This window comes from Leucoraja erinacea, chromosome 1, assembly GCF_028641065.1.
Source record: "Leucoraja erinacea ecotype New England chromosome 1, Leri_hhj_1, whole genome shotgun sequence".
NCBI classification, from domain to species: Eukaryota; Metazoa; Chordata; class Chondrichthyes; order Rajiformes; family Rajidae; genus Leucoraja; species Leucoraja erinaceus.
This window is the reverse complement of record NC_073377.1, coordinates 118,467,425-118,491,315: the sequence shown is the minus strand read 5'-3', so window position 1 is coordinate 118,491,315 and position 23,891 is coordinate 118,467,425.

The following is a 23,891-nucleotide window of genomic DNA, read 5'->3' as shown; positions in this document are numbered from 1 at the left end:
TGCCTGATCTTTAATCTCACCACTATTTTCTTGCACTATCAACATATCCCTTGAATTCCTCAATATTAAAAAAATCTACTGCAATACAGTGGTGCAGTGTATGCTTCACATCACCAGAGATCCGGCTTCTATCCTGACCACGGGTGCTGTCTGTACGGAGTTTGTACATTTTCCCTGTAACTGTGTGGGGTTTTCTCCGGGTGCTCCGGTTTCCTCGCACGTTGCAAAAACGTGCAGGTTCATAGACAAGAGACAATAAACAATAGGTGCAGGAGTAGGCCATTCGGCCCTTCGAGCCAGCACCGCCATTCAATGTGATCATGGTTGGTCATCCACAATCAGTACCCCGTTCCTGCCTTCTCCCCATATCCCTTGACTCCACTATCTTTAAGAGCTCTATCTAACTCTCTCTTGAAAGCATCCAGAGAACCGGGCTCCACTGCCCTCTTCTCGGCTTCTGTAATGAAAGTCCTAGCCTTTATTTGGTTTCTGTAAATTGTCCCTAGTGTGTAGGATAGAACTAGTGTATGGGTGATCACTGGTCAGTACGGACTTGGTGGGCCAAAGGGCCTGTTTCTACACTGTATCTCTAAACTAAAACTAAACTAATCTATGTTTGCTATGAGCTCATTGACAGAACTTCCACAGATCCCTGGGTAGAGAATTCCAAAGATTCACCATAAATTGACTAAAGAAATTGCCCACCTCAGTCCTAATCAGCCTACCCCTCATTCTGTGAGAGGGACCCTTAGTTCCAGTTCAAAGGAAATGCCCCTCCCTCTAACAACCATATACATTTTTTATAATTTTCAATGAGATCATCTCTCATTGAGTGTGTCGGAAGGAACTGCAATGCTGGTTTACACCAAAAATAGACACAAAATGCTGGAGTAACTCAGCGAGTCAGGTAGCATCTCTGGAGAAAAGGTATAGGTGATGTTTAGGGTCAAGACCCTTCTTCAGACTCAATGTCGAATCTGAAGAAGGGTCTCTGCCCGATACGTCACCTATTCCTTTTCTCCAGAGGTGTGGCCTGTCCCGCTCAGTTACTCCAGCATTTTGTATCTATCATCTCTCATTGATCTAGATTCTAGTAAATAGAGGCCTAACCTATTCTCTCCTTACTCATGCACTAGACCCTCTGCCCCAGAAACCATTCCAATATAACTTTATTGCACTCTCTCAGTTGTACTCGTTTTCATTAAAAGACAAAGTTTCATCATAAGTACCTACCTACCTACTGATTTTCATTCACTCCCACAACTCTATGGAATAACTTAGTGATCCTCACTGCAAATTAACCACTCAATTTAAATTTAGTCAGTTATGACATTTGTGCATTATTATTAATTATGGATTACTATCAAGTTTGATATTAAAGAGGATTGGACATAGAGCCATAGTCATGCAGTACAGAAACAGACCCTTTGGCACAACTCGTCTCTGCCCAAACCAGGTGCCCCATCTAAGCTCGTCCCATTTACCAGCATTTCACCCATATCCTTTTATCCTTGTACCTGCCTTAATGACTAATAAATGTTGGCATTTTACCTGCCTCAACTACTTTCTCTGGCAGTTTGTTTTATATATCCACCTCCTTCTGAGTGAAAATGTTGTCCCTGTGGTTTCTGTTAAACCTTTCCCCTCTCACCTTAAACCTTTGCCCCCTAGTTCTTGATTCCCCTATCCTTGGATAAAGACATTTTCTCTATCAATTCACCTCACGATTCCCCTCTAGAATATTGCCACTCAGCCTCCTAGACTCCAAGGAATAAAGTCCTAGCCTGCCCAAGAAAATATTTCCTTTTAGCTCAGGCCCTCGAATCCTGGCGACATCCTTGTACATTACTCCTTCCAGCTTAATGATATCTTCCTGTACCATGGTGAGAAAAACCAAACGCAATACTCAAAGTGCTGCCTCACCAATGTCTTGCAGAACTGTAGCATAATGCCTTAATGTCTATACTCATTTTCCTGACTGATGAAGGTTAATGTACCAAAAGCCTTTCCACCATCTTATCTACCTGTGACAGCTTAACATAGAAGGAGGCCACATGGTCACTGTCCATGCTGACGAAAGACGCTGTTGATACAAATTCCACTTTAACACTGCTACTCTGTAGCTTTTTAAAGTTTCAAGAGCTTCGCTGATGATTTATAATTGTGTGTCACTCTTTCAGTCATCAAGGTCGAGATTCCCATCGTACGTTGAGTGAAAATTAATTGTCCTCAAGTTCTTTCTACTTCTTCTAAATGCCTGAAATTTATACACCTCCCCACCTTCCTCTTTTAGGAAAAGTGAAATCTGTCTTCCCGATGAACACTATCAATGATTAACTGTCCCCTGAACTACACTGCTCCAAATGCTCCAAAGAAAGCAACTAGTGCTCAACAGGCTTGTCAGCAAAGTTGAAGCGTTAAAAAAGATAATGATAACGTGGATTTAAAGTTGGCAATGCAACAGAGAACAGAGTGGTCCAAGAAGATCAGTGTGAGGGCCATTGCTTTTATGTTGAAAATAGACACAAGATGCTGGAGTAATGCAATGGGACAGGCAGGATTTCTAGAGAGAAGGAATGGGTGATGTTTCGGGTCGAGGCCCTTCTTTAGTTCGTCACCCATTCCCTCTCTCTAGAGATGCTGCCTGTCCCATTGAGTTACATCATCATTTGTGTCTATCTTTGGCGAAACCAGCATCTGCAGTTCCTTCCTACAGATTGTTTACATGTTAATGAGTTCAACTTGGGAAGGCAAGATAAGTTCTCTAAATATGTGAATTTATGAATGTAAACTACAAAGAGAATGGGGATTGACTGGATAGGATATGATAAGAGGGATATGGTCCAAATGCGGACAGATGGGACTTGTGTAGATGAAGTATATTGGTCAGCAAGACCAAGCCAAAGGGCCTGTTTCCACACAGGACCTACTTTCACACTATGACCATGATTGAGGCAGGGTATAAACAGGCCAAAGGAATGGTCTGATGAGTTTAAGTTGGGGAAGTGTGAAACAATGCATTTTGGTAGGCAGAGTGAAGATATGTAATGCAGAATAAAGGATGCACCTAAAATGGATGCAGTTAGAAGAGAGATCCGGGGTTAAGAGTACACTGAAAGCGCAGGGCAAGCGGAGAAAGTGGTTCATAAGCCGCCCGTAATTCTGTGATTTATCAATAAAGTATAGAAGCAGAGAAGCGATGCTGAACCATATAAAACACTGATATGTCCCAACTGTTCAATTTAGTTTAGTTTAGCGACACAGCGTGGAAACAGGCCCCAAGGCCCACCGAGTCCACACCGACCTGCGATCCCCGTACACTAGCACTATCCTACACACTAGGGACAATTTACAATTTTTACTGAAGCCAACTAACCTACAAACCAATACGTCTTTGGAGTGTGGGAGGAAACTATAGCACTTGGAGAAAACCCACGCGGTCACGCTGAGAACGTAAACACTCAGCAATGACAGCACCCATAGTAAGGATCAAACCTGGGGTCTCTGGCACTGTAAGGTAGCAAATCTACCATCACCCATTCCTTCCAAATCTACCGCTGCGCCACCATGCCACCCATAGTACAGCAAAGGAATAGACCCCTCGGCCCACAAAGTCTGAGCCAAACTGAACGCCAAGTTAAACGGATCTCCTTTGCCTGCAAATGATCCTGCATTCCCTGCATATCCATGTGCCTATCTAAAAGTAGATAATAATAATAATAATAATAATAATAATAATAATAATAATAATAATAATAACCATATAACCATATAACAATTACAGCACGGAAACATGCCATGCCCTACAAGTCCATGCCGAACAAATTTTTTTCCCCTTAGTCCCACCTGCCTGCACTCGTACCATAACCCTCCATTCCCTTCTCATCCATATGCCTATCCAATTTATTTTTAAATGATACCAATGAACCTGCCTCCACCACTTCCACTGGGAGCTCATTCCACATCGCCACCACTCTCTGCGTAAAGAAGTTCCCCCTCATATTACCCCTAAACTTCTGTCCCTTAATTCAGAAGTCATGTCCTCTTGTTTGAATCTTCCCTATTCTCAAAGGGAAAAGCTTGTCCACATCAACTCTGTCTATCCCTCTCATCATTTTAAAGACCTCTATCAGGTCCCCCCTTAACCTTCTGCGCTCCAGAGAATAAAGACCTAACTTATTCAACCTATCTCTGTAACTTAGTTGTTGAAACCCAGGCAACATTCTAGTAAATCTCCTCTGTACTCTCTCTATTTTGTTGACATCCTTCCTATAATTTGGCGACCAAAATTGGACACCATACTCCAGATTTGGTCTCACCAATGCCTTGTACAATTTTAACATTACATCCCAGCTTCTATACTCAATGCTCTGATTTATAAAGGCTAGCATACCAAAAGCTTTCTTTACCACCCTATCTATATGAGATTCCACCGTCAAGGAACTATGCACGGTTATACCCAGATCCCTCTGTTCAACTGTATTCTTCAATTCCCTACCATTTACCATGTACGTCCTATTTTGCTTTGTCCTGCCAAGGTGTAGCACCTCACATTTATCAGCATTAAACTCCATCTGCCATCTTTCAGCCCATTTTTCCCAATGGCCTAAATCACTCTGTAGACTTTGGAAATCCTCTTCATTATCCACAACACCCCCTATCTTGGTATCATCTGCATACTTACTAATCCAATTTACCACACCGTCATCCAGATCATTGATGTACATGACAAACAACAAAGGACCCAACACAGATCTCTGAGGCACCCCACTAGTCACCTGCCTCCAACCGAATAAGCAGCCATCCACCATTACCTTCTGGCTTCTCCCATTCAGCCACTGTTGACTCCATCTTGCTATTCCTGCATTTATACCCAACAGTTGAACCTTCTTAACCAACCTTCCATGAGGAACCTTGTCAAAGGCCTTACTAAAGTCCATATAGACAACATCCACTGCTTTACCCTCGTCAATTTCCCTAATAATAATAATAATAATAATAATAATAATAAACTTTATTACGGACTCAAGGTCCAGACAAGGGGCAACATTACATTAAAAAAGCATTGCATATCAAATATCATAAATACATATAAAATCTTTGTATATCACTTATAAAAAACATCATAATTTATCTTTTTTTAAAACACAATACTTGTTAAAAATCCAGATTAAAAGATGATCAATGTCCTACAACGAGACAACGATACCTGTGTCTTCACAGCTGGGATTCGTAGCATGTAGTGCTAACCCTTATGTTTGTCAAGGCCACAATAAGCACATTTTTAGAGTCATTTATCCTGCAAATGAATTTATACATGTGGTGTCTTAGGATAGCTTCTAAAGTACTAACTCCTGCAGCCACAAATATATTACTGGCACTACACCATCTAGGTTGCCTTAGCAGTGTTCTCATGGCATCGTTATATGCCACCTTTAGTCTCTGCATATTTGTCTTTAAATAGTTCGACCACAGGTGCACAGTGTAGAGTGGTGTGCAGTATGCTCTAAATAGCGACATCTTCACCACATCTGCACATGCACCAAATTTACGCAAGAGGATATTCGCCTGTACATACAGCATGCGTCGTTGATTATAAATATCCTCATCATCTGTCATTTGTTCTGTAATATGCAGATACAATGGTCTGCTGGTTAATACACAAAAGAACACAAAGTGCTGGAGTAACTAAGCAGTTTAAAGAAGGTTCACGACCCAAAAGGTCACTTATCCATGCATTCCAGAGATGATGCCTGACCTGCTGAGTTACTCATGTTCTTTGTGTCCTGAAGTTAACTGCTTGAGAGTTGCTAGAGATAATACATCTTAGAAAGTGTAGAATACTCCATCACACTCCTGGTTTGTGTCCCGCCTTGTTGATAGTAGAAAGGCTCCAGGGTGTGAACATGTGAGATTTTTGTCACAGAACCCCTGCATTTCTGGGTTTCTGGTTAGTGATGGCCCCTGTGTCAATAAAATCTTGATTTGCTTTGGATAAGGCATTTTAAAATCCACATTTAAAATCTGCAAAATGTACTGCAGTTACTTTCCTAACCTATCTTGATAGCACTTCCCCAATCTACGATTCCTACAGCACCTCTGGAGATCATGGATAGATGATGTTTTGAGTCAAAACCCTTCTTCACTCTGCCTTGCTGCTTAAACGCCACTATCATATCTGGCTCCACCCCTACCTCTGACAGCCTGACACCTGGCTCATGGGAAAGGTAACTAAGACTATCAACTGCCTTAGTCTGTGCAATTGGTCCAGTCTCTTGGATTTCTGCCTTTAACACAACCAAGTGAGCACATTTTTGAATGATCCTATGGTGTAGACAACGCAAGCTTTTGGCAAGGACTCTGGTAGCCTGCACGGCAAATGAGAACCAGTACTTTGATTTAGACGGATGTATATTGGAAGGGAAAACTATCGCTAAACTAAACTAAACTGAAAAAAATACACAATCCTAGTAACCTCAGAGAGTCAGTATTAGCGCCATCTTTTCTGGATTGAATATGAATGACACACATCTCTTTCCTTATCACCCTTGCATTAATATATATCTTACTATGTTCAATCTTAATTACTGCAGTTGTTCAGTAGCTCAGAATATCTGCGATTACATGATATAAAACACACCATAGGATTATAAATCATAATTGAACAGTCGACTACAATTATCACTTGATACGAATACTTAGCAGTCTTGCCTCCAGAATATCCTGCAAATAATAATTTCCTGTATTTGGATTTTGTGTGTAGTTGAGAAAATTGTGAGTCCCCGTAGAATGACATACACTGACTAGGTTTATATCCCATTGATGACAGTCATGAAATACAACTTCCTCCTTTCCTTTGAACCAATTTTTCAGCTTCAGGACCTGTTTTTTGAATGAAAGAACCTGCTGGTGCTTCAATGATGTATTGAGCTGAGCTGTTGCAAATCCTATAGGGCGGCAGATTGATGCAGTGGTAGAGTTGCTGCCTCACAGTGCCAGAGACCCGGATTTGATCCTAATCCTGGTGATTTATGTACCGAGTTTGTATATTCTCCTTGTGTCTGTGTGGGTTTTCTCCAGGTGTTCCGGTTTCTTCCAACATTCTGAAGACATACAGATTTGCAGGATAATTCTGTAAAATAGTCCCTAGTGCGTAGGATAGACATAGTGTATGGGTGATCGCTGGTTGGCACAGATTCAGTGGGTCAAAGGGCCTATTTCCATGTTGTATTTCTAAACTATCTTAGTGGAAAGATCCTGCCTTAGCTTAACATTTTCTCTGTGAATGTATTTGCTTAGATAAGTAAGGTACCATGACAGTATTTGATGGACAGGTAATTATGGTTTTTTTTAGAGATACAGCCTTTCGGCCCACCTAGTCCATGACAACTATGTATTACCTGTTCACACTAGTTCTATGTTATCCCACTTTCTCATCCACTCCCTACACACTAGGGGAAATCTACAGAGGCCAATTCACCTACAAACCTGTTCATCTTTAGGATGTAGGAGGAAATTGGAGCACCTGGAAGGAACCCACAAGTTTGCACGTTCAAACACGGAAGATCGAGTTTGAGAGAGAACATGCAAACTCCACACAGACAGCACCGAAGCTCAGGAGCAAAGCTGGGCCTCTGACGCTCTGAGGCTGCAACTCACCCATCTGTGCCACTGTGCCACCCGGCTATCTAGGTTCCGACCTACTATCAATACTCTTAGTGAGGATAATTCCCCTTTTTGTAAAAAGTACAGGTCTGATCATTGCATTATTGGAAGAAAATTCAGAAGAAATGTACAAGAATGTTGCTAAAGATTAATGAATCAGAGAATGGATACAGCACAGAAGGAGGCCATTGGCCCATTGTGTCTACACTGGCTCTCTACCAGACCAACTCTCCAGTTACATACATTGTTCCATCGTTCCATCTCTACAGCCTTGTAAATTTCTTCTCAACATATCTCTATCCAATTCCCTGTTGAAGGCCACAGTGGGCCCATCCTCCACCACATGAAGCCATTCCAGAATCCAACCACTGCTGTATTAAATAAAAAGCTCATTCTCATTTCACACTTAATGTTCTTCCCCATCTTTTTGTCAGATAAGGTCATAAGGTCAAAAGGAATAGGAGTAGAATTAGTCTACTAGAATTAGTCCAAATCAAGTCTACTCCGCCATTCAATCACGGCTGATCTATTTCTCCCTCCTAACCCCAACTTAACTTTCCATTTCATTTACTGCTGCATCTTTACACTGGGGAATTAAATCCAATAGCCTACCCCTCAACCATCACTGGCTCACTGTTGACAACAATTCACCAAGTTAAAGACCAACAGCACCTCCCACCCTCTTAACCTACAAATGTACAAGCGCTTGATGGTTCTGGGCCTGCACTCACTGGAGTTTAGAAGAACGAGGGGGGGGGGGGGGGGTGTCCCATTGAAACCTGCTGAATAATGAAAGGCCTGGATGGAGTGAATATGGAAAGGATGTTTCCATGTGGGAAAGTCTGACCAGAGGGCACAGCCTCATAATAAAAGGACATAACTTTAGAAAGATGAGGAGGAGATCAGGGGGTATGGAGAGAAGTGGAGCCTGTCAATTGTTATTTTCAAAGCAGAGATTGACAGGTTCCTCATTGGTAAAGGTTAAAGGGAGAAGACAGGAGAACGGCGTTGAGAGGGAAAGATAGATCAGCCATGATTGAATGGCAGAATAGACTCTATTGCCCTAACTCTGCTGTTACCACTTGGGATCATATTCTCTGTTACAATTAGACCATTCTTCCCCTCCAGTCTGCTCCAAGATAAGATTAATAAGATTGCAGCTGATTTGATTGTAACTTCTACTCTGCCAAGCTGCTAACTCCTGGTAGTTTTTTTGCCCTTTTCCTCACTAAGTATATATCTACCACACCCTTAAAAATATACAAAGACTTTGTTTGCACAGTACTTTAAGGAAGACAGTCCCAGGGGAAATGGAATATATAATCTATAAAGGGGTGATCACTTACTTTTAGACAGCGACTCCAGTTTTAAATGCTCTCACAAGACAAAACATCCACTGCTCATTCAGCTAATGAAGAACTTATAGTTTTCAGTCATAGTTATTTTATTCTTCTAAACTCCAGAGGATACAATCCTAGTCTGTCCAACCATTCCATACAAAACAACCTGACCAATTTAGCCATTAATGTTAACCTGCTTCCTGGGCAATATCATCCGTCTTTAAATAAAGAGACTAAATAGATACATAGAAACATAGAAAATAGGTGCAGGAGTAGGCCATTCGGCCTTCGAGCCTGCACCGCCATTCAATATGATCATGGCTCATCATCCAACTCAGTATCCTGTACCTGCCTTCTCTCCATACCCCCTGATCCCTTTAGCCACAAGGGCCACATCTAACTCCCTCTTAAATATGGCCAATGAACTGGCCTCAACTACCTTCTGTGTAGTTGAGGCTACTGTACTCTCATACACATACACACACATGCACATACACTCATGCACACACACGAACCTGAGTAATCTGACGTAAAAAAATACACAAAGTTCTGGAGTAACTCACTGGGTCAGGAAACATCACTGAAGAACATGACAAGGTGATGTTTTGGGTTGGGATATTCTATCACGTTGTGGTGGTGGTGGGTGGGGGGGGGGTAGGGGAAGTAAGCTGGAAGAGAGGACATGACATGATGAAGCCTGGCATGCAGTTCAACCCTTCCAAATGTGAAACCATGCGTTCACCAGAAAGAGGAATCGAGGCGAAACATGTACTTGATGCCACCCTTGAAGATTCCAAACAAACCAAGTGTCTTGGCATCAAATTGCAAAATGATCTACGTTGGAATGGTCAGACTGATCATGCAAGGGTGAAAGCAACAGGTGTTCTAAATTTTCTGATGTGCAACTTTCATCATTGTTCAACTTCTGTCAAGGAGAAGCTGTACTTCACCCTCATTATACCTCATTTGGACTACGCAGTTGCAGCATGGGACCCATACACAAATAAAAACATATCTTCCATCGAACGTGTCCAAAGATAGGCAGCTCGATTTGTTACTAACACCTATGAGAGAGAAGCGAGTGTTACCAGACTTCTGAATTCTCTGGGATGGAACTCTCTCCAAGACAGATATGAAGCTCACCGTTTGACCTGTATTTACAAAATGTTAAATGGTCAGCTCGACATAGATTACAAGACCTACACCAACCCCAAACCAATTAGGAGCAGACGAGGGCATTCGATCCAATTTTTAGATACCAGCTACCAAGACAGATGTGTACAGCAATTCGTTCTTCCCCCGCACAATTAAAGCATGGAATAATCTCCTCCCAACTATAGTTACCCAATCAGATGCAACTAAATTTAAGTAGCTCTTTCTTCCCAATAACCCTTTCTGGCTTAAGTCCTCCCTCTACCACCTCCCGTTTAAATTCCATTTGGAATATTTTGGAGGACCAAGAAACCAAGAATCAAGAATCAATAGGTGGAAACATGTGACGGGGGTGTGTTTGATAGGCAGTTGGTAGGCCAAGGCCAAGGATGAAAAGACAGATCTATAGGAACAAAGAACTGGAGATGCTGATTTACAAATAAAGACACAAGTGCTGGAGTGACTTAGTATGTCAAACAGCATCTCTGGGGGATAGGGAAAGGCCAGGGATGAATGGGTTGAAGGTGTGAGACAAAAGGATTGAAGAGTTGTGAATTGTGAAGCTGAAGAAGGAATGTATGTGGAAGGGGAGAGAGAGGAGAGAATTAGGTGGGAATCCAGGTGGGACACGGAGAGAGGGAGGAGAAGGTAGGAGGGGCGGGGGGGGGGGGAGAAGAAGAAGGCTGGGGGGGGTGGTGTTTACCTAAAATTGGAGAATTCAATGTTCATACCGTTAGGTGGTAAGCACCCAGGTGCTGTTCCTCCAGGTTGAATGTGGCTTCACTCTGGATAACAAAATTTGTCACTGACTTGGCATTGGGTCCAAACGCCAGACCAGTCTCATCATCTCCCTTCTATCTGCACATAGTTCACAGTGGTCAGCGAAATGATCTGACCCATCTTCCCACAGCCAACAATTACAGCCGTGCCAACATCATCCATGACACAAAGAGCATTTTTTTATATACATGGCCCTCTGCCAATATTTTGTGAAATGTAATCTAAATCGGTTTGCCATATCATGTGCGTCACTTTATAGAAGCAATAAAAAAACAAACCAGGAAATCGGATGAAAGACATGAAATGAAGGCTTCCAGACAAAAGCTTGCACAATGAATGAGCATAGAATCTCAATTAAACTAATAGCTTTTTGGTAGGTTGATCGTTGAAGTCTTGGAGGAATTCTGATGCTGTAATTGAATGTCCCAAGTGCAAAGTGAGTTTGTGTAGGGGAGCTAGCTCAGCCTCTGTCTCAGCCCCATTAGCAATATTTAGTTTTGCAAAACACTGTATGGGTTGTGCTGTTATGAGACTTGGAAACATCCTGTGGCTCCCACCACGAGTAACTGGTATACCCGAGTGACTGTAAATCATAGCAAAAGCTGTCAAGGTTTGAATTAAATTTTGCATGAAACATTCTCTATTCAGGCTCACGGCCTTCCTGCAACAAACTGAAAAGAATACACTGCACTGAGGTTGTGTGGTGCAATTTCGTAAATTTTGCACCAAAATCGAATTCGACAAAGTACTGTAAGTGCTTCAGAACAGTGCTACCTTTCAGTACCATGCAATTGTCATCTCTTTGATACCATCTTTCATCTCTTGTGTGGTGTTTCCTTCATAGCTGCCCTTAGTGATGTGAATTGGGCTCTCCACATCCACAAGTCCATGTGTGCCTGCCATTGGAATCCTGCCAATTCCTGGCCCCTACGTCCAAACTGAGAGGTGCTCAGATCAGATCACCCTCAAAGGGTGGCACAGTAGCGCAGCGTTAGAGACCTGGGTTCGATCCTGACTTTGGGTGCTGTGTGCAGGGAGTTTATACGTTCTCCCCGTGATCGCGTAGGTTTTCGCCGAGTGCTCCGGTTTCCTCCCACACTCCACGTAGTCAAAGAGAGAAGGTACAAACTCCATACAGACAGCACCCATAGTCAAGATCAAACCCGGGTCTCTGGTGCTGTAAGACACTACCTCTGTGCCACTGTGCCACCTGCAATTTTTTTAAGTAGTCTCTTTGCAGAGACACTGCACTAACTAATTTTAAAGACAGAGTTAGATTTAGCTCTTAGGACTAAAGAAATCAAGGGATTTGGGGAAAAAGAAGGAACAGCATACTGATTTTAGATGATCAGCCAAGATCATATTGAATTACGGTGCTGGCTCGAAGGGCTGAATGGCCTACTCCTGCACCTATTTTCTATGTTTCTATGTTTCTATTCAAGATGCTCTTATCTCCATTTACCTCAATGGTTGTCAATGAGGCTGCTGCAGGAGATAGAATAGCTGACCTTGCAGCAAAGTCTATTTACTCACTGACAGGCATTATAATTAGACATGGTACTATTGACCTGCTTTTGTGCTTGTGTTTTCGATGGCACTTTTGCATTGTACGGAGGTTGCCTCTGAGTCAGAAGGCCACTGGTTCAAGTCTCACTTCAGACTTGAGCACATAATTTAGGCTGAGACACCAGTCCAGTGGAAAAAGTGTTGGCCTATCAGAGACGACATATTTTGTGTGAATCATCAAATCTAACTGGATATATCTGATCCCATGGATCCCTCGAAAGAACAGAGATTTACACACTGCATTCCAGATAACATCACCCTTCATCCAACCACACTAAAAACGCAGGTTATCTGTTTATGATCAAATCTGGATTTAGGAAGCACCACTATGGGCAGATTAGCTGCCATATTTCCACATGGAAATCGTTTAGTTTAGTTTAGAGCAGTGGTTCCCAACCTTTTTTTGGCCATGCCCTACCTAATCACCTCTAAAATCCTGATGCCCCCCCCCCCGATGTGGTGATATATAAATCTTATCATTTAAAAAGTGAACTCCGTTTCAGCTGAAGAAGCTTAAAACGCCAATACCTTGGTTTAAACAAGCTTCAAAAGAACATGGCATCCATGAAAAAGAAAAATGAAATAAACAAAAGACAGTTAAAGTTCTGAGCAAAAAATTACTAAAAAATTGTAAAAAAAAAAGAAAAAAACATTAGGTGGTATTAAAATAATAATAATGATAAATATGGTAATAAAAGAGCATTCACAGGTTATAAAGAGAGAGAAAATTTCTATATTAGAATATTGAAATATTTGTGGATTGTCTCATACGAAAAATCGAAAATTTGGACCCAGACCTCCTCAGTCGCGCTCAATTGCCCCCCTTAAAAATTAAATTGCCCCCCTGTGGGGCGTACGCCCCACGTTGGGAACCACTGGTTTAGAGATACCGTGCAGAAAGAGGCCTTTTGGCCCACCGAGTTCGTTCCGACCAGCAATCCCCCCACATTAACACCACCCTATACACGAGCGATAATTTTACCTTTACACATTTTTATACCAAGCCAATTAACTTACAAACCTGTATATCTTTTGAGTGTGAAAGGAAACCGAAGATCCCGGGGGAAACCCATTTAGGTCATGGGAACAACGTACAAACTCCATACAGACAAGCACTCGTAGTCAGGATCTAACCCGGGTCTCTGACGCTGTTAGGCAGCAACTCTACTGCTGCACCACCGTGCCAACCTATAGTTGTAAAGAATTTTGGATGCCTTAAATTCAGGGACACTGCTGCAGCTCATCTCTGTGTTTATCATTGTAATTTGCTCTTGCAACAATGGACATGTACAATGTCATGCCAACAGGATCCTCGCTTACAGACCATTCAAAAATCTGATAACAAAGAGAAAGAAGATAAATATTAAAAGCTGGAGTAACTTAGCAGGTCAGTCAGCATCTCTGGGAGAGCTATGAAAAGGTACATAGAACAAACAAATGAAAGATATGCAAAAGAACAAATCAAAGCCAGCAACGATGATCAAGGAAAGGTGGAGCCCACAATGGTCCATTGTTGGCTGTGGTACAGCTTTGCATATCTTTAATTGATTTATTCTATGTACCTTTTCATATCTCTCGTTTCCCTCTCCCCTGACGTTCAGTATGAAGAAGGGTCAACCCTGAAACATCGCCTATTCTTTTTCTCCAGAGATGCTGCCTGACCCATTGAGTTACTCCTGTTTTTTTGTATCTATCTTTGGTGTAAAGTGGCATCTGCATTTCCTTCCTACACAACAGAGGGAAATAAGCTGTTCCCGAGATCATTGATAAATAGAGTGTCTGTCTATGTCTGAACTCACTTAAGAGTAAAAGTATTCATTGAGATGAGTGAGCAAACTAATTATTACCACCGTGTCTCTTTATAATGGGGAGGAAATATTAACAGATCGATGTGTTTTTTCCACTGATGAGATAGCAATAAGGTAGCTAATAAAACCATGTGGATGGAAGGACAGAAACCATAAATGGGCATTGTTTTAAGACAAAGTCAATACATTTATGTGTTTGCACCTTGCAACCTAACCTAAGCAAAAGAATATTGAGGGACAAGTCTAATATGAACCAGTCAACAAGCTGCACCTACAAACACTGAAGTGCAAAACAACAAGCAGAACATTGGCTTCTCTCACCTCATTCAAGTAGATGAAGTTTTAGGCCTAAGCAAACTCAGCAGTGTACACTCTTTGGCCCACACCCTTCTTATCAATTATCTCTGGAACAGCATATTTCCTTCTGTTGTCAGACTTCTGAACTGTCCTTCTATAAGCTAGGATCCTGATTCTCCAACCTGCCTCACTGCAGACATCGGACTTTTTCTCTGGAACTGTTACACAGCAATGAAGATAGACACAAAATGCTGGAGTAACTCAGCGGGTCAGGCATCATCTCTGGAGAATACGAATAGGTGATGTTTTGGGTCAAAACTCTTCTTCAGATGGAGAGTCAGAGCAGAGGGGAAACTAGAGGTTCAGAACAAATCAGAACGAGGACTGATGACCAAGGAAAGGTGGAGTCCACAATGGTCCATTGTTGGCAATGGAAGAGGTGAGAACGAAGGGATATACCGTATGGATGTAAACAGTGGAACTAGAAGTTCGACTAGGTTGTTACATGGGGAAATAGGATGGAGTCGAGGTACATGGAAATGATTTCAGTGGAGCAGGAGCAGGCAGAAACAATGGGTCTGCCAGGGCAGTTCTGTTGATGGATTTTCGAGAGAAGGTAAAACTGGGCCGTGCAAGGCTGGGCAACAATAACTGGAAGTGATAAAATCAGAGATGGTCTGCAAGATAATGGCCTGGTGCTTATCTGTGGAGTCATGGTCCAGGGGTAAGTAGGAGCAGGTGTCCGAGACTTGGCGCCTGGCCTCAGCGCGGTAGAGGCCAGCTGACCAGATCACCATGGCACATCACCTGTCAATGAGTTTGATGATAATGTTGGTGGCGGGTGAGGTTAGAGCAGATAAAGGGAGTGGATCACACTGTTACTCTACAATGTTGAGAAGCGATATTTTGCACTCTGTATCATTCACTCACTCTACTTGAATATGGCTTGATTTTTTAAAGCAAAACTAAATGTACTCAATTATTTACAATAATAATATTTTTTAAAAAACCCAATAAAAACATACTCACCAACATAATACAAAAAATACCAAATATTCTTTTTACTAAATATCAAATGACTACATTACAATCCTGAACCAGGATGGAGTTAATCTCCCCACAGTACCCAGCGGTCCCGGAAATTCCCAATGGTGCCCATGGACATCGTGTACTCCTTCTCAAGGGATACCCAGCAAACAGACATAACCCCGGAAAATTTGGCAGGGAGTCGGCTCGGGCCGAACCCTCATTTATTTGTCTGGCGCCGTGACCCACGAATTGTCAGCTTGGTTGTTTGGCTTGATTGGATTCATGCATAGTATTATCAATGTGTTTGGACAGCATGCAAAACAAATGCGTTTCACTGCACCTCAGTGCACATGGAAATAGTAAATCTAAACCTACCTGGGAGTGAAAGGGTGGAGGTGAACCTGGCCAAAGAGAATTGTAACACATTTCAAATCCTAACCGAGACAGCAAAAGTGAAGAGTCATATTTTGACTTTGTGCAATACCCCACAATGGAATTAAAGTTAAAATGTGGAAATCCAAGTGGAGACGATGATAAACAGTTTGTGGAATGTGATTAACCTGAATAGTGTCATAGAATACATATTTTGCAATTAGTAAATGTTGATTTTCCAAATTAATCAATTGGGGCCTGGATTAATGGCACAACACAACATAAATGCAATAGATAATGAGCTGCTTTCTCTGAAGGGAAATTAGTTTTTGTTGAATTGATTTACTTGTTGTTTTTTATTCCTCTTCATCCCAAAAGCAAGATTACAGTCTGAGTACACGAGGGATCCCTTCTCTCCCTTGATCTGTTTTGACTGTAATAAATTGCAAGACTGTGCTGTACTGCAAGAATGAACTGTAAGTTCTGTAAATTGTTCAGTCAATGCTACTTCTCTCATGGTGTGAAACTCCACTGAGAAGAGAAACTGTGACTGGTCTTTTAATAGACAGCTAAACCTAAACCGTCATACCTGACACACAAATTAGTAGATAAGATTCACTGCCTTTGCACAAATTAATTGTATTGAAGCTCTCTCTATGTATAACATAGCGATACATTTATAGAGAATAAAAAATAGCCCATCATTGATACATTAAAGACAATCAAATGAACTGTGACTTAGTTCATGTTCATTAGTTATAGGAGCAGAATTAGGACATTTGACCCATCAAGTCTACTCTACCATTCAATCATAGCTTTCCCTCTCCACCCCATTCTCCTGCCTTCTTCCCATTACCTTCTAACCCGTACTAATCATGAATTTGTCTTTCTCAGCCTTAAAAATATCCATTGACTTGGGGTGCACAGCCTGCTATGACACTGAATTCCAAAGATGTGTTACACACCGCCTCTCAGCAAAGATTCACTCCAGAGAATATAGAACATAAAAATTGAGGTGGATATTTCAGGGCTGGATGGAGAGAGTGCTGCAGTGTTGAAGGTACAGATATAACTTAAACTTAGGCACAATGGAACCAAAAAAAATGATTGGGATCTCAGTATAAGGCACATGGGCAACACTCTCTCTCCCAGAATGCAAAGTGCTGGATGAACTCAGTGGGTCAGGCAGCATCTGGGCTGTGTTTTGCTGAAACTAAGATCCCTCTGATATTCAGCAGGGAGGGTAACAAGGATTCTCAACAAGCTTCTATTTTGAAGGCAAAAGTGGCCATTGCGAGAAATATCATACCACATAGCATTCAGTATTTATTGGAACATGTACTTTCTCGTTTGGATGTAAAGCATGCTTTTGGCACTATGAACAAGAGCAGTGGTAAGATCCCTGGTGAAATGGCAAATATATACCTCATTCACAAATCTATAAACAGACTATAAACCTGCTGTCCAATAAACAGCAATCCATGTATAGTTTATAAGCGCCAATCATTATGTACTCGTCAACAATAAAAATCAGAGCAAAGGAAAAAAAAACACTGCCATAATATACAATAACCATTCCCACACACAGACCACATAATAGCAATCTAAACTACACCCTACTCTGCATAATTATGCGCCAGGGTTATCCAAAAGAATAAACTTTGCTTTCCTTATTTCAATTCATTAAGCAGATAGAAGCAATAATTACCATTTCTGCTGCTAATGAATAAGCGCACAACACATTCCTAATGCATTTCTCCCTTTGTGTTGCTGGGCACATTAACCCATTTATTTTCAACTACTGAGTCAATTTGCAAAGAGAGAGTTAATACAACATAGAAACATAGAAAATAGGTGCACGAGGAGGCCATTTAGCCCTTCGAGCCAGCATCGCCGTTCATTGTGATCATGGCTGATCATCCACAATCAGTAACCCGTGCCTGCCTTCTCCCCATATCCCTTGAACGGCCATGCATGATAATCTTGCATGATAAAAATTATAACTTTACAGCCACTTAAAGTTAAAACAAAATCGTTGAACAGCTAATTAAAAGCTTTTAACGCATCCGCAATATAAGCAAGCTGGCTATAATGGTGATTTGACTTTTGGAGAATATTACTCATGCTTGTTTTCATCCACTGATTAGCTTCCATTTTAAAGTTGATCAATTACTTTACTTTAACTGGGATCTAATCCACCTTCAGAATCTGTTAAGCAACAAATGTTAGGCCAACATTGGTGTCATATCCAATTATACTTCTAGCGCACAAATACACACAGCAGAACTCACAACAAAATAAATAGACATTTGGACAGGTGCATGGATAGAGAAGGATATGGGCCAAATACGGGCAGGTGCCACTAGTGTAGATCTTGGTCGGCATGGGTATGTTGGGTCGAAGGGCCTGTTCCCATGCTGCATGACTGTTCGACTCTATTAGATCTTTCTCCTACCATAAACCTGTATCCCCTGGTTCTTGATTCCCCTATCCTGAGTGAAAGGGTCTCTGCATTCACCCGAGCTATTTGCATTTTTTACCAAAGCCAATTAATCTACAAACGTGTACATCTTTGGAGTGTGGAAGGAAACCGGAGCACCTGGAGAAAACCCATGCGGTCACAGGGAGAACGTCCAGACTCCGTACAGACAGCACCCGTGATCAGGATCGAACATGGGTCTCTAGCGCTGTAGGGCAGTAACTCTACCGCTGCAGTCACTGGTAAAGCAATAGCACACACTCCAACACCAATGATAGCTACCCAGTGGGATCTAGCTTTCCCTGTTATAACTGTGCCTTTGCATCAACATTGGATCATGATCCTATATTTGCCACGTTATTCGCGATTAAAGCTTTAACAATGCCAAATTTCACAAGACCTCTACATATTCTGATTTACCTTTTCCCCAAGAGGTAGAGGTCACTTTCACTGAACATTTTACGCTTTATTTTACGACTTATTACTGATTAAAGTTTCAAAAAATTAAAATACCTTCAATTTCAATCCGACCAGCTTCAACTGATGATGTCACAATGGCTTGACTAGCAGGAGAGGGCGAATTGTTATTGCAACACGCAGGGCAAATGCAATTGGAATTTTTTTTAAAGATCACAGCTGAGGAAGGCAAGGGGAATGCTGGAATCTTACGTTCAGGAACGGCTTGAGTTGGAGGATCACGCCTCCCATGGGTGCTACGGGTAGGGAACGGGTGCGTTTGGGAAGCAGACCCAACAGGTCTGCACTTGGTCTAGTATATACTAAAACTCTTCCCTTTGTTCTCAACATTCTAAATTTCTGTGTGTATGCAGGTTTGTGTTGGCTTTCTGTTAATCTCTTTAATTTGTATCTTCTTCCAAAACGCTTGGCCACAGCCTTCCCATTTTCACACATGCTACTCACATTTTTTCCCTCAACGGTATAAACATCTTCCTGTCGCATTCCAAACTATATATCCAAAGCTTTTTAAGTTTTAATCGTTTATTTTTTTTAATTAACTGCTTTTCAGTGGGAGATTCTTGCAGCACTTTCCATTGATGATGTCACAGTGCTATCACACAGACGTCCAATCACAATGGATTTCATTTACATATGACATCACAATGGGACAGGGGTGGGAGATTGCATGTGTTTCCACGTGCACAATCAAATAAAATCAAATAGAACAAGTTGTCCTCCCCCTCCCTCTCTACCTCCTCCCTATCCATCCCCGTCCCTATCGACCCCCCTCTTTCTCTACCCCTTCCCTCTGCCTCACCTCCCCTCTCTTCCCCCTCCCTCTCTTCCCCCTCCCTCCTTTCCCCTCCCCCCCTCCCTCCTTGTCTCCCTCTCTGTCCCCTCCTCTCTTGTCCCCTCCCCCCTGTCTGCCCCCTCTCTGCCCTCCCCTTCTGCCCCCATCCCTCAGCCCCCCCCCTCCCTCTCTGCCCCCATTCCCTCTCTGCCCCTCTGTTTTTGCCACCCTCTCCCTTTCTACCCCCCCCTCCCCTCTCTCTAGGGAGTGGTGAGTATAGGGACCTATGGGTGTGTGGCGGAGTATTGCGTGCCCCATCCCTCAATCTATAACCCTCCCCTCCTCACCCTCTCTACCCCCTCACCCTCTCCATCTCTACCCCTTTTTCTCCCTCTCTAACCGCGCCTTCACAGTTGGATCCCACTTGGTCTAGTATCACTTTAAACCTATCCAATCCATGTACCTGTCAAAATGTTTCTTAAACCTTGCGATAGTACCTGCCTTAACTACCTCCTCGGGCAGCTTGTCCCATGCAACAACCGCCCTTTGTGTAGCAATGTTACAAAATTTTGAGATTTTAAAAATCAAGTCTGCAATTTATCCCATCAGATAAAGCATAACAACAAGTTTAATTTGACACCAAATTCACTTTCATATCTCAAGTATTAAAAAAGTTATGGCCATTTACATACTCGGAAATTAGCATCTTGTTCCCTATTGATTTTCAATGGACATTACATAAAAGCTGTGATCTTGGATAGTCAAAAGCCCGTAACTTTCTTAAGAATTAAGAGAACTGAATGAAATTTTCACCTATCATAGATTGAAGCATTCTGAAAAAATATAAATAATCTTACTTGGATGACATGAAATCAAAGCATATAATTAGCTAATTACCTAATTGTAGCTAATTACAAAATTGACCGATGTGACAGAAATGGTAATAAACAACCAGACTGCCTTGAAAATTCAAAAATGTGATATTCTCAAGATCAGAACTTTAATATTATTGTATAATATGCTGTGTCAGTTATGGATAGGTAAATAAATTACAATTTCTAGCAAAAGACCAAGTCTTTATGGAGAAGATCAGCTGCTAGCTGGTACATTGGCATATCATAATCAGTAGCATCATCATACTCCTCAGACTGCAACCAATAAGCAACTCTGTACACGTTGTTTTTCCTCAATTTTTCAATTTTAGAAAAAAAGGTAGAGATTATAAAGTTAAACGCTAAAACAAATAGTAAATACTAAAAAAGAAAATCATGTTTAATCAAAATTCAATTACTAGATATAAACATCTATCCATTTCTTAAATAGCCTAAGTGTCCAAAGATTATTCACAAATAATTCACAATATAACATGATTTTTATATCTAATTTACATTAATTTATAGGCCAAATGGAAGGAATTTAGTGCTCAATTGCTGTAAATAAATGCCCATTTAAATCGGCTTTCTAGTGGGTTCCTGTGAACGCGCTGGTTTAGAACGTTCACATCACGCTGGATTAGTGCCCTCAAATGCCGAGAAAAATACTGCGGGATATAAAAAGCCCAAAATGAACTGCTCGCTATAGAAAACTTTATAAACAGGGTTATATACACGCCCCATTTAATGTAAAAATAAGGTACATACCTTTAATTGACTGCTTTATAAAACCCTGGGGCTGCGAGAGGTTGCGAAGTGAGAGAGTGATTTTAAAATTATTATAACTATTATTCGAGGCCTATAAAACTAATAATACCTTTTGCGACCGGGTCTTGCAGCGATTTTTCGTTAATGATTTACTAGGCTGAACATCTGCGATTAGAACAGCCTAGTAAAAATCGCGTTTTAAACCCGCCCCCTCCAAACAGCGCCAAAACGCGGACATGGCTTTGGGCAGATTCCCAATGACGACTCAGGTAGGTTTTGTAACATACCTACTTTGTGTAAAAAAGTGACCCCACAGGTTCCTAATAAATCTTTCCCCCCTCAACTTAAACCTATGTCCTCCGGTTCTCGATTATCCCCCTCTGGGCAAGAAACTGCCATTTAATGAGTTTACTCAATCTATTTCTCTCATGAGTTTGTACAATATATTTGGATAAGATGAGTTACTTGTTCCCTCCATTGGAGTATTTTTTTCCCATCTGCATAGCCTTGGGCTCAGGTACTGACTGTCATTTCCCAAAATGGCTGCAGTCACTTTAAATGCTCTTGAAGAGAAACTGAAATATGAAGTGTAGACGCTGAAAATCTGAAACAAAAACATAAAACCCTGGAAATACTCTGCGGGTCAGGCAGCATCTGTTGCAAGAGAAGCAGAGTAAACATTTTAAACCGGAGACCCTTCAACGTAACTGGGGAAAGTGAGTAGTCATTGGAGGGAGAGGTTGAAGTGAATTAATTGAGCAAGTCCTGATCTACCACCTACTTCATTGGACTATCTTTAATTAGACTTTGCTGGATTTTATCTTGCACGGAACATTATACCCTTTATCCTGTATCTGTACACTGTGGATGGCTTGATTATAATCGCATATAGTCTTTCCACTGACTAGATAGCACGCAACAAAATGTTTTTCATTGTACATCGTGACAATAAAGTAAAGTAAAGGAGAGAGCGACTTTGCTTCTTTGTTATGTGTTGTTTCCCACCAGAGCCGTGGCCTCCTCCAGTCCGGCTGTACAACTGGAGATAGAAGGATTGAGTGAGATGGAGAAATCGCATGTAGATTGGGCGATTGCTTTGTGGAGCATCTGCGTCAGGTGCATAGGTGTGATGCTGAGCTTCCTGTTGTCTGCCACTTTAATTCTCACTCCCAGTCCCACTCCGGCCTATCTTCCTGCACTTCCCAAACAAGACTCAATGCAAGCTTAATGAACAACAAAAGGCACAGAGCGCTGGAGTAACACAGCGGGCCAGGCAGCATCTCTGGAGAACATGGATAGGTGATGTTGCGGGTTGGGACCCTTCTTCAGACCTGTGATGAATAGCACCTCATCTTCCTCCTGGGCATGTTGCAGCCTTTTAGATCCAATGTCCAATTCTCCAGCTTTAGATAACTCATTTCCATTGCCTGTAATAGAACTGGCCATTTGTATCAGAACTGACCATTTCTGCTGTTATGTCATCCATCCATGACTTTGCTCAGTTCTCTCTCCATTAGTGTAGCCTGACCTGCTGGGCAAGTTGCACAGACCTGCCATTAACAACACATAATTTAGATAACAAAATATAAACACCCTCTCACTGCCCCATTAACCATTTGGACTCAATATCCCAGATCACAGTTATTGTCTTTGTCCTATCTATATTACTAAATCTCTGATCTTGACCACTTTTGGCCTACTGTGCTGCAATTTCCGACAGAACGCCGCCACCTACGGCTGTCATTTTTGGCCACCTCGCCCAGAGCCCCCCTCCGCCTTATGCGATGACAAATCAGAGAGATATTAATGTTTTTAAAAAATTTACCATTCTCTCTGCTGCCCCTGCTGGAGGGAGGGGGAGGGACTATAAAACTAGGAAATGGTGTGCCTCACTCACACTCTGCAAGATGGATGAAGCCAAAGGCCACGTCTCTTTGAGCTCTGAATAACACTGAACAAATGGCTACACAACTGTGAGTACCCTTAATGTGGTTTGAAATTGAAAATATGTTTTTTTTTAAATAAAAAGGCACTGCCTGCAAATGGTCGTTTTGGGTGCTTTGGCTTGAAGTTCAAAGGCAGTACTTTGGTGTTTGGCTTGGTTGAAAGGCACTACTTACTGCAAATGGTGGCTTGGGTGCTTTGGCTTGAAGTTGAAAGTCACTTCTTACTGCAAATGGTGGCTTGGGTGCTTTGGCTTGAAGTTGAAATGCACTATTTACTGCAAATGGTGGCGAGAGCTTTGGTTTAAAGTTGAAAGGCACTACTTACTGCAAATGGTGGCTTGGGTGTTTTGGCTTGGTTGAAAGGCACTACTTACTGCAAATGGCGGCTTGGGTGCTTTGCTTGAAGTTGAAAGGCACTATTTACTGCAAATGGTGGCTTGGGAGCTTTGGCTTGAAGTTTAAAAAAATCACCATTCTCTCTGCTGCCCCTGCTGGAGTGAAGGAGGAGGGACTATAAAACCAGGAAGTGGTGTGCCTCACTCACTCTCTGCAAGATGGATGAAGCCAA